Below are 13985 nucleotides of genomic sequence, written 5' to 3'. Positions count from 1 at the left end.
GGAAAAAATATAAGAGAAATAATAAGAAATTGTTCATAAATTACGTCATTTGAAGTTTCTTGAAATCTCCTAACCGATCAGCACAATGCGGTCTAAAACAGACCAACATGTCAGAACACCCTCATGTCTTGCCGTCAGCGCAGTGGAGTAGCAGCGCCCTAGCGACTGAGATGACGGAAAATTTGTACAAACTCTGTGATAAGATCAGCAACAGAGTCAGATGGAAGTCCTTTTGTAGAAACCTAGGTTCCATATTGGAGCATGCTTCCACCGCACCGCCACAGCCCTAGCGACTACATTGACTGCTCATGCTATCTATTATGTCATAATTTTACATATAAATGGAGAGCTACACGGCTTTAGTGATGTCATCAGTATTGCTGACCCTAACAGCCAAAGAGTATGCTTTTATGGTACAGAAAGTCCACCGTAGGCACCGTAGTGCCTAAAAGTAGTCACTTTGACTGTCAGGGTACCATAACGACAGTACTCGATATATTGATTAAGTGATATGTCATTGTTAGGAATCGAACTCACGTACTCACAAAATAGTTATTCAGATTTCCAGTCATATGCCTAACCACTCAATCACAGGGTGTCACAGAACTCTTACTCCCGTACTGACAGATTCGCTTATATATGCCTCGACACTCCATATTCCATTCTGTTCAAACACCTCAAGTAGTAAGTGATAGCAAGCGACTCCACAAACTGTTCTCCATTCTCCAGCAATTATCCATCTTAAGACCTTATCTTCACCCTATCCTCCAGGTTATCTTACGTCATTTATTATCTACCTTCAATCCACCCTCAACATAATTTACTTGAATAGCGAAAACTTGCAAAAGAACTAACGATAGAAGATCAATTTCGCACTTTTTTTCCCATTCTTATGCTCCCCGTTCATAACATTCAACATCTTTTTGATGAGATGAAACTGCATTGCACAAAATTGAATGAAGCAGCATAAAAGGAACAAAAAAAAAGAAATAGATTGTGCTAGAGATTAAGAGAAGGAGAAAATGAATAAATGGATAGATAGAAGATGAAGCTTTTGGTGGATGGGGTTTGAAGTTTTTGGGTATGAGTGATAAGAAAACTTTTTTATTCCTTTATCTACTTGACCTTCTGACACTTTCATTTATCATCAACATTTTCAATCTCTAAATATTTTTTCTGCTTTGATAAGCTTTTTCTGGCTTCACTCATTCCTCACTATTCTTACAAATCTCAGACTAATGGATTGATGGTTCTTTTGCAAGTGGGGAAAAAAAGGATTCCAAAATCTGTTTACAGACATCCACATATGCTCAATAATTTTTACTTCTGTGTGACATGCTTAACAGCTCTTCAACTATCTGCTGTGCATCCACATCTATAGTAAGTCATAACAATTATTTAGGATGTGAAACATTTTTAACAAGGATGTGAGTCGTAGTCGATATTGACATACGAAAGAGTATTCAAAGTATTTTCCATTTGCAGAACTTAAAAAGTCAAACTTCCTTCTACAGTACACAATGTAACAAAAGCCAGCATCTGAATACACTTTGTATTTTAGTTTTGAATGTGCCAGAAATGAAGCTCAGAGTCACAAATTGAAGGCTGCATATAGAAACATAGTGAATGGAGTGGTTGCAATTCTATTGAATGTTTGACAGTTATGAGTAAAATTTGGGTACGGTGGTTTATTTCAAGTATGTATTAAAGTGCAAATGAAGTGATGAGGGGATGGTCACTTAGTCTGTAATTTTTTAAAGGGAAATGAAGAAGTTGGTATGAAATTTTGTGATAAAAAGTCACCCCTAACAGGCAAAAAGACCGCTTTTAGGTACCGAAGTGATCTTTTTGTTCCAGACAAACATGCTCTTTGCCTGCTAGGGATCTTAAATGTTGCTTTTTTTAAATTACGTAGTATGCGACTCAAACAGCACTCTGTGTATGCTAGGACAACGGTAAATTTCTGTTTTAATTTTATGACTGGAAGTGGAACCCTAGTGGCACTATGACACTAATATTTCGAATCATTTTTAGGGCATTGTGAGGCTCGGATGAATAGAAAAGATAAAATGACAGATTCAAACACTCTAAAAGTGCAGTTCATTCCTAGCTGACCTTCATTTACTTGCTGACCATACAGATAAATTGTGATCCATAGCCTCTCTCAGATTTCCTTTGGAACTGGCCCTATTGCTGGCTTCTGCTTGCTAATTTCTAATATCAGGTCTTCATTTACTTGCATGAAAGTACAGTAAGTGCAATTCAATACTATGAAGTGTCTGACCCTTGATAAACCATTCGAAACAACGCACTTATTCATCCTCCATCTGTTTTCAAGCAAATTGCTATTCATCAATTCATCTGTTTCCAATTTGGTTGACCTAGTAGACAGAAGGACAAAACTTAATTCTCCTTTTGAAAGCAATTTAAAATCTTTTGTGTTGAACCAGTAATTAACATTAGTCAAAAAAGACTATCCATAACCACAAAATCCTCAAAATTAATGCTTTACTGCTAGCAATTTTTCAGTAAAAAACAAATCAATTTACGGAATCGACTAGATTCTCTCGTTTCTAATTTATTATCTACAATGAGTTAGTCTGCCACTAGTAAATAATTCAATATCCTTCAACATCCAAAATCAAAGAAAAATAAGAACTAATTTTTCCTCCTCAATAACTTCATCTGCATATTGAATCAATACCCAAAAAACGAACAGAACAAAAGTATCCAAAATATAAATCTATTCATATGTATCGTTGAATGCCGTTAAAGATGGGAGTGGAAAATTCATGCCGAATGATTGATTGTTAAATTGTCTTACCCCAAAAAAAGTTGCTCTTCCTTTCCATTTCCACCATTTCCATCTCTTCAGGGGTGTAGTCAGAAATTTTTTTAACGGTTTTTTTGAAATTTTTTCAAACAAAAAAATTTAAAAATAAAAAAACCGTTACAAAATAAACGGTTTTCCAATTCTCGGAGGGGGGACCCGTACCTCCCCTGACTACACCCCTTTATCTCTTTATTGTTTTCGTTATTGTGCTGATAAAATTTGCATCATGGACCAATTTGAGGGTTCTTGAGATACATACATAATAAATTTTTGCTCATACATACATAAAGGCTTGATAGATAACATACGTTATAAGATTTTCAATACATAAAACATTTTCTTCATTTCTCTCATGCGATTTGTGCTTTATGCATGAAACAATAAAAGGCTCTTTTTTGATATTCTGCTACAAATTCGAGTAACATTTTTGCTATAAGCCATTTAAATTGACATACTTGACATTTTAATGGTAAATTTAACATTTTAGTCATTTAGCACTTAACACATCATAAATTAAGTGCACTCTGGTGCCTTAAATATGAATATTATATTTGCATATATCAACAAAATTATCATTCTTAATAAATCAATATTCAACACTCGTTAGATATAATTATGTGAATATTTGCATTGAAAATTTGATTTACACTTTATGCTGATTAAGATCGTTGTTGCTTTTCGGGGGAAATGATTTATTAAGTATTTAAATAAATATTCTCAATTTGAGTGGCACATCATATAATGTTATTGAGGTTAATGAAGTATTTTGCGTATTGTTTGGTATTTTCTAATGTATATGGACTTACAAGCATGATGAAGAGTCATTTGGATATTAGTATGAGTTGCATAAAAGAGGTAGAATTAGGAATATGGAATCCATATGGAATAAATTGTCTTAATCTACAGAGATTCTGATAAGAGTATGATAATTACTCTAATTTCTGAATATTACTTGAAAATAGAGCTTTTATGCAGCTTGCGGACATAAAAAGCTTTATAGGACATTTGAATAAATTCAAACTTAAACTACAGTCATTAGTTTGATCAATCCCTGGGCTGCCACACTTCAGATGAGGCGGATTGGAAAACATTTTCCGTCAAATATCTTTGGAAATACCATGAACCGCATGCAATGTGCGATTTTGGTCGCGAAATAGTAAAGGTTGCCCACCACTGCTCTATTCTTTAACATCCTTATCCCTCTACATTTGGTCACCTTCAAAATCAGACTCCACCTTCCCAAATCCCCAAAAGTAAGGCAATTGACCCCCAACACCCCCCTTTACCTCCCCCACCGAAGCATACAATTCAAATTTAATCAAATAAAGACTTTTTTCCATTCATTCATTTGTCCAATTGAGTGCATCTCCATACTATGTGTCATTTGTCTCCTGAATGCCCGCAAGAAATTTTTCAATAGATATCAAACTAGATAACGAAAATTGAACACATTTTTGAAATGATAGCAAGCCAAAGGGTTGGTTTTAATGAAATGGAAATATCATTTTTCAGTTCAGAGTCAATGAAGTTTTAACAAATGTGTTGGTGATTTTTTTGGTGTCTTGATTTCAATTCTGATTGATTGGTAAAAATGGATGTAGTGTCTGAATGAATTTTTAAATTTAGTAGAATTTTTCATTTTTAAACGTAACAGTTTTCAATTTTTGTAGGAATAAAATCTCGGTTCTAGAATACTTGCAAAATTGTACATACTTGGTTACTTCACAGGGCATTCAGATCAATTATAATCATTGATTATGCTTTCTCGAAAGCAGGTGGTTCACGCCCCCCTCAGGTGGTGCCTGAAAGTGACTCTATCTCAGGTTACTTACTTACTTGATTCCTTAACTGAGGCGCACTTGGGTACATTGGGAATTCTGGATATCACTGGCTTATTTCCTTACTTCCTTGGCTGGGGCGCACGAGGGCGCATTGCCGCACATTGGGAATGTCTAAAGACAGCTATATCCTTCAAAACCTTTTGTCAGTTTAGGATATTAAGGACTCTAACGTCCTTTTCAACACATCCAATCCTGGTATTCTTCGGTCTTTCTCGCAAACTTTTGCCATCCACAAAATCTGTCGTTGACTATCGTCTGCCAATACCAAATGTTACTTTATCTCTATCAACAGCTTCATTCCACGAAATATTTACAAAGTTATGAATAAGAAGAATTCAACCAAGAATGACATGTCTGCATTTTAGACGCACAGGACTGCAATATTCGGATGGATCTTATACTGCGTCCAATACTGCATACCTTCATTGTTTGACGGCCGATCTGCAGTTTTGAACGAACCCTCTAAATAATTAGAATTCACCAAAAAGACATCCAGATTTATTGACATATTTATTGAAATAAATCCAACTCTTCAAGCTGTGAACTAGTTGATTAAATAGAAAAAGCTAAAATTTGATCTGTTAAAATAAATAATGAAATTGTATATTAAATACACAATATTTACATCGTACTCAATTCACAACTAAATAAACATTTAATCCACATTTTAGATATCAATATTAATTATCCTCATTCAACTCATCATTATAAATAAGAATGAAAAATTTATGCAATTAATATATGTGAAACTGATTCTGTTGCTAAAAATTCGATTTTATAACTAGAACACCAGAAAAATCTATAAATTAACATAAAATCAGGCACAAAAATTGGAAAATAAATTTTACTCAACCAATAATTATTGTGTAGCACAAAATTACTGATGATTATTTATACTCAATTGTCTACACAAATGCATGTATAATTTTTCATGATAATCATTTTAATTGAATCCTTTTCAAAGTTCAAATCCATTATCAACATCATTCATTATTCACTGTTTAAACATACAATAGCTGGGGATTTTATTTGCAACAATGCACAAAAATATTTCATTTCATGACATATCACACGACTAAATCAAATTGGATGTATAAAATATGATAAATATTGAAAATGAAGTGAAAATCTGTGAATCAAAAATATAAAAAATGTATCGGCCACTATTGCGGCTTATGCTCATTCAGCTATTGCTGATTTTCAATTGTTTATTTCCTTTTGTTTCCAAAAAAAATGTTTCAATTTCTCACAAAGCTCTTTTTCTCTAGTTTTTTGTGTATTATTATTATCATTTCATGTGTTAACAAAACAATGCATGGCAATTAAACGGAAAATTTAACCACAAACAACGTGAAAACAGACACATTGAGAACTTTTTTTATGGAGCATGATTTTCTGTGATGCTGAGCAACTAGGGGGTAGTATTGACTTGTTGATTTGAGTTTTTATGGAATGATTGCGTCTTGGACTAGATGCAAGAGGATTTATTGAAGATTTTCCTATTTGTGGGTGTTAAAATGGGTCTTAAGTAGATTTGACACGAATGGAACTATTAACGTTGAATCCCTGTGGCCGATTTTTTTGATATTGGTATGTTACCGTAAGCAGCGAAAAAGCGGCAATGGTCAAGTGGTTAGAGCGTCGGACTACCGTTCTAACGACCCGGGTTCAATCCCAGGGAAAGTCTAGTTGGATTCGGATGCTTTTTCGCTGTTCTAGTCACACCGACTCGATCTGTGTGATTCGCGACACACAAATTGTGGCTAGGTACGTTGTATTGATATACTCTGGGTCATGCAACGTGCAGAGTTGGGGAAAGCAAAACGTCCTTTAGGACAAAAAAATTGTCATCACGACAAAAAAAACCGTCTTTACGACAAAAACTCACATCTTCTATGTTCATCGCATTGAAATCAATAATCATTATGTAAAATCAGAATTAAGTTGTAATAGCCTGTGGCTAGCTCTCTTAAAATTGAAATGTAACTCATGAAATACAGAAATAAAAATATAACGTTTTTTTTTAAAAAAAAAGGTATGTTACCGTACATAGTATAGCCACTGAAACAGTCTAATCGTACATTTAGTGTTGTACACCTAACAAATAGCAGGACGGTACCGGAAAAATAGGCCTCTGCTAATTGTTCTTCTATAGAAAGTCGCTATTGATCTTATCAGGGATGACATGGTGTAGAAAATGCTATAAATCTGCAGTTTCTTTGAAATCTAAATTACTTTACCGTTATTTTGCTATTTGCTTTTTATATTATAGTATGCAAATGGATCAGTATTCCAGTGGCTGCAAAAAGTATGCATTGGTATATAAACAGCTACAAGTCTACTTTACTTTTGGATGGAATCAAGCTGTTTAAAGACGACCTTCCCATACAAAATGCTGTTCAAACTCAAGCTAGGGACATTTTACAGCAGAAAATGCGCTTCATACACTCCAATCAACTTTCCAACTTTAAGCTTTACATATCACCACAAAAAAGCTTAAAATTTATTTCGTGCGAGATTCTAAAGCATGAAGCATGTATACAAAAAAAAATTGTCATTACAAACATCTATGCCAAAAATGTGATTTCATTGTAATGCATGTCTGGTTGTAATGCAGTTGTATGCTATAAATGTTCTCGAGTAACTTTCGGTATAAAGACTTTTTTGTGTGTTGTGGTCAGTTAAAGAGTCAGCAAAAATATGTATTTTCATGTGTTCACGTACAAATGACCAAGCAACTGTGATATGACATTGACGATATGTCCTGAAATTATTTGTTTAACAAATTTTGTGTCGGACATGACTTATCGTGGTCAATTTGATTTATTGTTTTATAGGGGGGTAAGTAAGATGACAAGCTAAGAAATTACTCCGAATAGCACAAGTCGGTCGATTTAAAATTCAGCTTCAGATTGACGTGACTTTGGCACGTTGTTGAATTTAAATCGAGTGCTGGACACTGTGGGAAACGGCGATTGTGAATACTAAATTTGTTGTAGATTGTGGTAAAATTGACAGACTCATAGGATATGATTGTGAATGACCTAAGAGATCATTCCAATGACTCAAGCTAAGTTTGTCTAGTAATTAGTGTTCCGAGCGGCAAACCGCATTTTGCAGATGCGACGACAGATAGCTGTGGATGCGACGACAGATAGCTGTGGATGCGACGACAGATAGCTGTGGATGCGACGACAGATAGCTATGGATGCGACGACAGATAGCTGTGGATGCGGCGAACACGCTGTGCTGTTCGGGTATAGGGTCCTATTCCTAATTAAGTAATTTGACAATAGTCTCCATAATCTTCAGAAATCAATGAAGGATCAATAACTTCATCATCTGATAGACACAAAACATGTATTTCCACATAAACTACTTCTCAATAATGCGGCAATTGCTTGACATTTGCGTCACTAAAATCACTAAAGGCTATACAACATCCCATTCATCACCACAGTATCATAAAGTTGCCTTACAATTATGTCTCTTACCAATAAATAATTTAATTTACCCCAAAAATCAAAACATCCATTAAAAATTAACAGTCATCCTTATTATTCAAGCCTCATTCTCACACCCCACCAACAACAACAACAAAATGCGTTAAAAACGGAACCAATTGATGTCATTCAGAACATAATATTTTTATGATCACCAAAGAATTTGAAAGGAATTCTGATTACATTAGGTTATTGTGTACATCAAGCACAAAAATTCTTTACTCGATTTGTGGAGATAAATTCACATCAACATAATGTACACACATACAGCATACAAGCTTGAATGTTTTTTGAAAATTGATGAAATTCTTTCTCTTACTTCATGCTTTTATTTCTTTTGTCATAAAATTTTACGAACGATGAACAGATTTATTTTGTATGTTAACCAATCAATCGTGAAGGATTTCTTGCTTGTTCCTTTATTGTTCAATGTTATGAACGATATGTGTTTGTTGAACTTCATCCTTTCACTCTCTGGAATCTGACCTTTTTTATTTTGGTGTGTGTTATAATCGCTTTGTGTGTCTGTGAATATGGACTCACTCATTAATTGGTATTATGAAGCTTATTGGGGATGCAAAGAGTAGTGACGCGTAATACAGGTGTAAAACGCCCTTCAGCCTATCCTACTCAAGTACCTACTTCCACCTCCCCGCGGTGCATTCCTGGCTATGCCAATCCGCTCAAGCGGTGCGGTACAAACGGAGCAGGTTAGTTTGAGCGTGAGGCCTGGCGAGCCCACCCTCGTTAAAAAATGTCAAGCCACGAAACGTTATAAGAATATTCAACGGACGGATTTACCAACGACGACCCCAGCTAAACACAAACGGACAAGAGATCTCCAACTCAGCACATGGAATGTAAGAACGCTCACACAACCAGGAGCTTTGCAGGCTTTAGTACTCGAGTTGAGGCACTATAAAAGCAACATCACAGCAATCCAGGAGACGAGATGGATTGGAAACAACGTTTTGGATGTCAGTAGATTTAGGGTGTTTGCAAGCGGAAATGCAACTCAAAGGATTAGGGGCACGGGTTTCATTGTTGATCCACTATGGTCCGAAAAAGTGATAGACTGGAAGCCTGTGAGTGACAGGCTGTGCGTATTGAGAATTAAGGGAAAATTCTTTAACATCAGCATTATTAATGTATACGCCCCAACAAATGAACGCCCGGATGATGAAAAGGATGCATTCTATTCGCAATTAGAAAGGACTTATGACAACTGTCCTAGAAATGACATTAAGATTGTCATCGGCGACATAAATGCCCAAATTGGAAGAGAAAAGACATTTAAACCAACGATTGGATCCTTTAGTCTTCACCCTAAGTCAAATGAAAACGGACTGAGACTTATCACATTCGCAGCCGCAATGAACATGAGAATAAGCTCAACATATTTCCAACGGAGAAGTTCCCGTAAAGCAACCTGGAGTCCACCAGGAGGAGGAAAAAAGTGCCAGATCGATCATATATTGATCGACAACCGTCATGCATCAAACATTCTGAATGTAAGAAGCTTCAGATACACACAAGCGGACATCGAACACCATGATTCTGATCATTATGCTGTTGGAGCTAAAATTCGATTTAGGTTGAGCAACATTGGACGAATAAGGAGCACAAAACAAAAGAAGTATGATGTGACAAAGCTCAAGAACAACAGAGTTAAGGAAAATTTCAATGCTCGAGTGGAACAACAACTGAAGGAGAGAAATGGCGAACTGACGATATGGCAGGATTGTCATATTGCAATGAAGCAAGCTGCTGAAGAATGCCTTGGGTACCATCAACCAGAAAAGAAAGAGTGGTTTGATGACGAGTGCAAGCAAGCTGTTCAGAGACTGATTGAGGCAAAAAATATGAGAACAACGAGAGCGCGAACTGAAGAAATAAAACAGCTTCAACGTAACAAAAAAGAACTCTTTAGAAGAAAGAAAAGAGAATTTGACAGACAGTGTCTTGATGATATTGAGGAGCTCCAGTCAATGAATGAGTCGAGGAAATTCTTCAATGCTGTCAAATTCGCAAGGAAAAAGTTCCAACCAAGAGTAGCTATCTGTAAATCAAAGAATGGTGAACTGCTTTGCAGTCAAACTCAAGTATTGGACAGATGGAAGGAACACTTTCAAGAGGTCTTAAATGTCGGTGAAGCTTGTCAAGAAAGCAGAACAACAAGACTGTACGAGAGGAATGATGGCAAGGAATGTCCTGAACCCACATTGAGTGAGGTACGTGAAGCAATTGCTAGACTAAAGAACAACAAGGCTCCAGGTGAGGACAGTTTACCAGCTGAGCTGTTTAAGACTGGATGTTCTATGTTAGAGGAGAAGATGCATGAAATCATCGTACAAGTCTGGAATGAGGAGAAAATGCCAGATGAATGGACAGTTGGAGTCATATGCCCGCTCCATAAGAAAGGGTGTAAGTTGACATGTAGCAACTTTCGCGGCATTACACTGTTAAGTTCAGCGTATAAAATATTTTCAAAAATTCTCTCGTCAAGGCTAGAGCCTCTCTACGAAGACTTTCTGCACGAGTTTCAGGCGGGGTTTAGGAAGAGCCGGTCGACAATAGACCAAATACATTGCGTGAGACAAATCATTCAGAAGAGTAGTGACAAGAACACGGAAACGCTGCATCTGCTCATTGACTTTAAAGCAGCTTATGATTCCGTTGATAGAGAAGGATTGTGGAATCTCATGACCGAGTTCCAATTTCCTCATAAGATGATTCGACTACTTAGAACAACACTGTGTAAGGTCCAGAGTCGTGTTAAGGTCCAAGGGCAGCTATCCGACAGCTTTGAGACATTAACTGGACTTAAGCAGGGAGATGAGTTGTCGACTAAGCTCTTTAATATTGCGCTGGAAGGTGTGTGTAGGAAGGCACGGTTGGAACTTAGTGGATCGATATTCAACAAATCGACTCAATTACTGGCATACGCAGATGATATTGACATCGTCGGAAGGAATTTACGATCTATCACAGATGCGTACTCGAAGCTGGAACGTGAAGCTGAACGCATTGGACTAAAGGTAAATGAGGAGAAGACTAAGCTTCTAATGGTCGCTGCATCAGACAGAACAAAGCAGAAAGTAGGCAGTCATCTTAGTGTCAATGGCAGAAGATTCGAAGTGGTGCAAGACTTCAAGTACCTCGGATCCTTTATTAACACCACAGCAGATGTCAGCATGGAGGTACGCAAACGGATCCACTCAGCTTATGGTGCATACTACAGCTTAAAGCACCTTTTTACGTCCAAGAGTCTGTCTAGAGGCACAAAGGTGATGCTATACAAGACGCTCATTCGGGTCATTGCATTGTACGGCTCGGAAACCTGGAATTCTACACAAGCAGACGAGGAAGCACTTGGTGTCTTTGAGAGACGAATACTGCGAGCGATTTATGGACCTGCAAAAGAAGGTGAAGTATACCGATGTAGACATAATCATGAACTTTATCAGCTTTTCCAGGATGCTGATATTGTCACTGTTCTTCGTGTGAATCGGTTGAGATGGGCAGGGCATTTGAACAGACGACCACAGGATGCCCCAGTATATAGAGTAACCTTTGCAGACTTTGTGGATGGCAAAAGATCAAGAGGAAGACCGAAAATGTCCTGGATTGGTTGTGTGGATAAGGACGCTAGAGTTCTCAATATCCCTAATTGGCAGAGGTTATCGAAAGATAGAGCTGTCTACAGACATTCTTTAAACGCGGCAATGGGCCCCCGTGCGCCCCAGCCAAGGAAGTAAAAGTAAGAAGTATGAAGCTTATTATTAGATAATTAGGGTAAAGAATATAATTTTTGTGGTAATATAATTTTTGTGGGATTGACATTTTTTTGGAAATTCTATTTTACACTGCTTTTCACTTCCAGAAAGGTAAATAAATTATGAAAGAATGCTATTAAAATGATATATGTTTAGTTTTATGGAGCTTTTACCTTACTATAACTAAGTTTTATCGATCCAAAAATTTACCCTAAAAATTCAAGTTTTTACTACAATTTTCAATTAAACATTTTCTTAAGAAATTATCACTGATTCATTTAGGAAGTGGACTAATATGATAAAACAAACCATATATTTTCACAATAATTAGTATTAAACAGTTAAAGTTAATTAGTTTAACTAAAAAAACACATTTAAAATATGTAAACATTGAATATAATTTTTGTGGTAAAAAAATCTAATTTTTGTGGTATTTTTTCTAAGAAATTTTTTGGTTGATTTTTCCCTAAGGTTGATGCTCCCCTATCTGATTTAAAATTTAAAAATTCGTTAAATTTTTTTCAACTTTTTTTAATTAATTTATCTTTTTCCACATGCTTTGCAGACTTAAATTGAACTTAAATTAGTTGAATATAAGCCTGATAATAAATTTAGCCAATCTCCTTGAAGAATTAAGCTAGAAATCGTCAATTTATTATTACCACAAAAATTATATTTTTTTACCACAAAAATTATATTTCATACCACAAAAATTATATTCACTAATAAAATCAGTTTTTCACGAAAACTGTTATTTTAGGATAAATTTTGATTAGCTTATAGTAAATTTCCTTGTTTCCTTAATATTTTGCCGAAGAAATTGTCCTAAAAGAATTAACACGTGAAAAGTTATGAACTTTTAAAATCTTGAAGATTAAAATTACCACAAAAATTATATTCTTTACCCTATGAGATTAAAAGAGGGTTCTATGGGATTAATGTGCAAAATATTTTTCATTCGGTCAATGAATGGTAAATGAAGTTATTCAATTATAAACAAAATCGTAAAAATTAATCTACTTTTTTCTCTGGTGGGAGAATCCAACGTGATTTAAGAACAAAGAAATATTTATGATATTACTTTTTACCTTTTGCTGATTCAGGCGTTAATTGTTGATTTCTTTGTTCATAATTTATTAGATGAATATCATTAGTTATGGATCTTAATGTTGAATCTTGTCTGATCAAGCTTACGAATTTGTGAATCCATTGAATATTCTTTTGAAGACGGTAAAGAATTCTTGGAAGAAGACCAAAGAATTTCTGGATTGGATGTGTGGAAAAGGACGCTAAAATCCTTAACATTCCGAACTGGCAGAAGTTCTCCAAGAAAAGAGTCATCTTTGGACGTTTTCTTCGCGAGACATTGGGTAAACGTACACTCTAGCAAAGAAAATAAGTTAGTAAGATGACAAAGGAGCACGAGCGCGATCAAAGAACGCTTGGAGAGATACTATTGATAGAGACTATGAAGCATTAGGCAAAGGACAACCAGTGATAAATCCAGTTTAAGACGCCAACTGAGAGATGAAATGAATCGCAGATAATCTGTAGAGCCAGTGAAGTAACCAGGTAAGAATTGAATATTCACAAAAAGTCAACACAGAATGTCACTTACTCTTCAAATCAAATTCATAAATTCATTTTCGAAAGCTATTATTGACTTTAGAGCTTAAAGACAATTTAAGGATGACTTTTCAACTTTGTGACTGATTTTCTCGAACAAACAAGGAACATTCTCATAATGTATGCTAACAAACTTGAGTATGTTCAATCCTGTTGAATTGTATTGACTGAGTATACTCAAGAACACGACCATTTGAGTAACTATCATCATTGTCTGTTAGTCTATGTTAGCTATGTAATTCAGATTTTGAGAAACGAATGTCATCTCTACATATCTGCAAATCTTTCCGTCTAAAACTCTACATATATGCATTACGTACCACAAATAGATAGTACGAAATCACAATACCCCAATCATATCCAACAAAACAATCACAAATACCAAAAATAGTATTTTTAAGGTTTT

This window comes from Chironomus tepperi, unplaced genomic scaffold, assembly GCF_022539635.2.
Source record: "Chironomus tepperi strain 1889 unplaced genomic scaffold, CSIRO-AGI_Ctep_v1 contig_445, whole genome shotgun sequence".
In the NCBI taxonomy this organism is placed as follows: Eukaryota; Metazoa; Arthropoda; class Insecta; order Diptera; family Chironomidae; genus Chironomus; species Chironomus tepperi.
Note: the sequence above shows the minus strand (reverse complement) of the source record.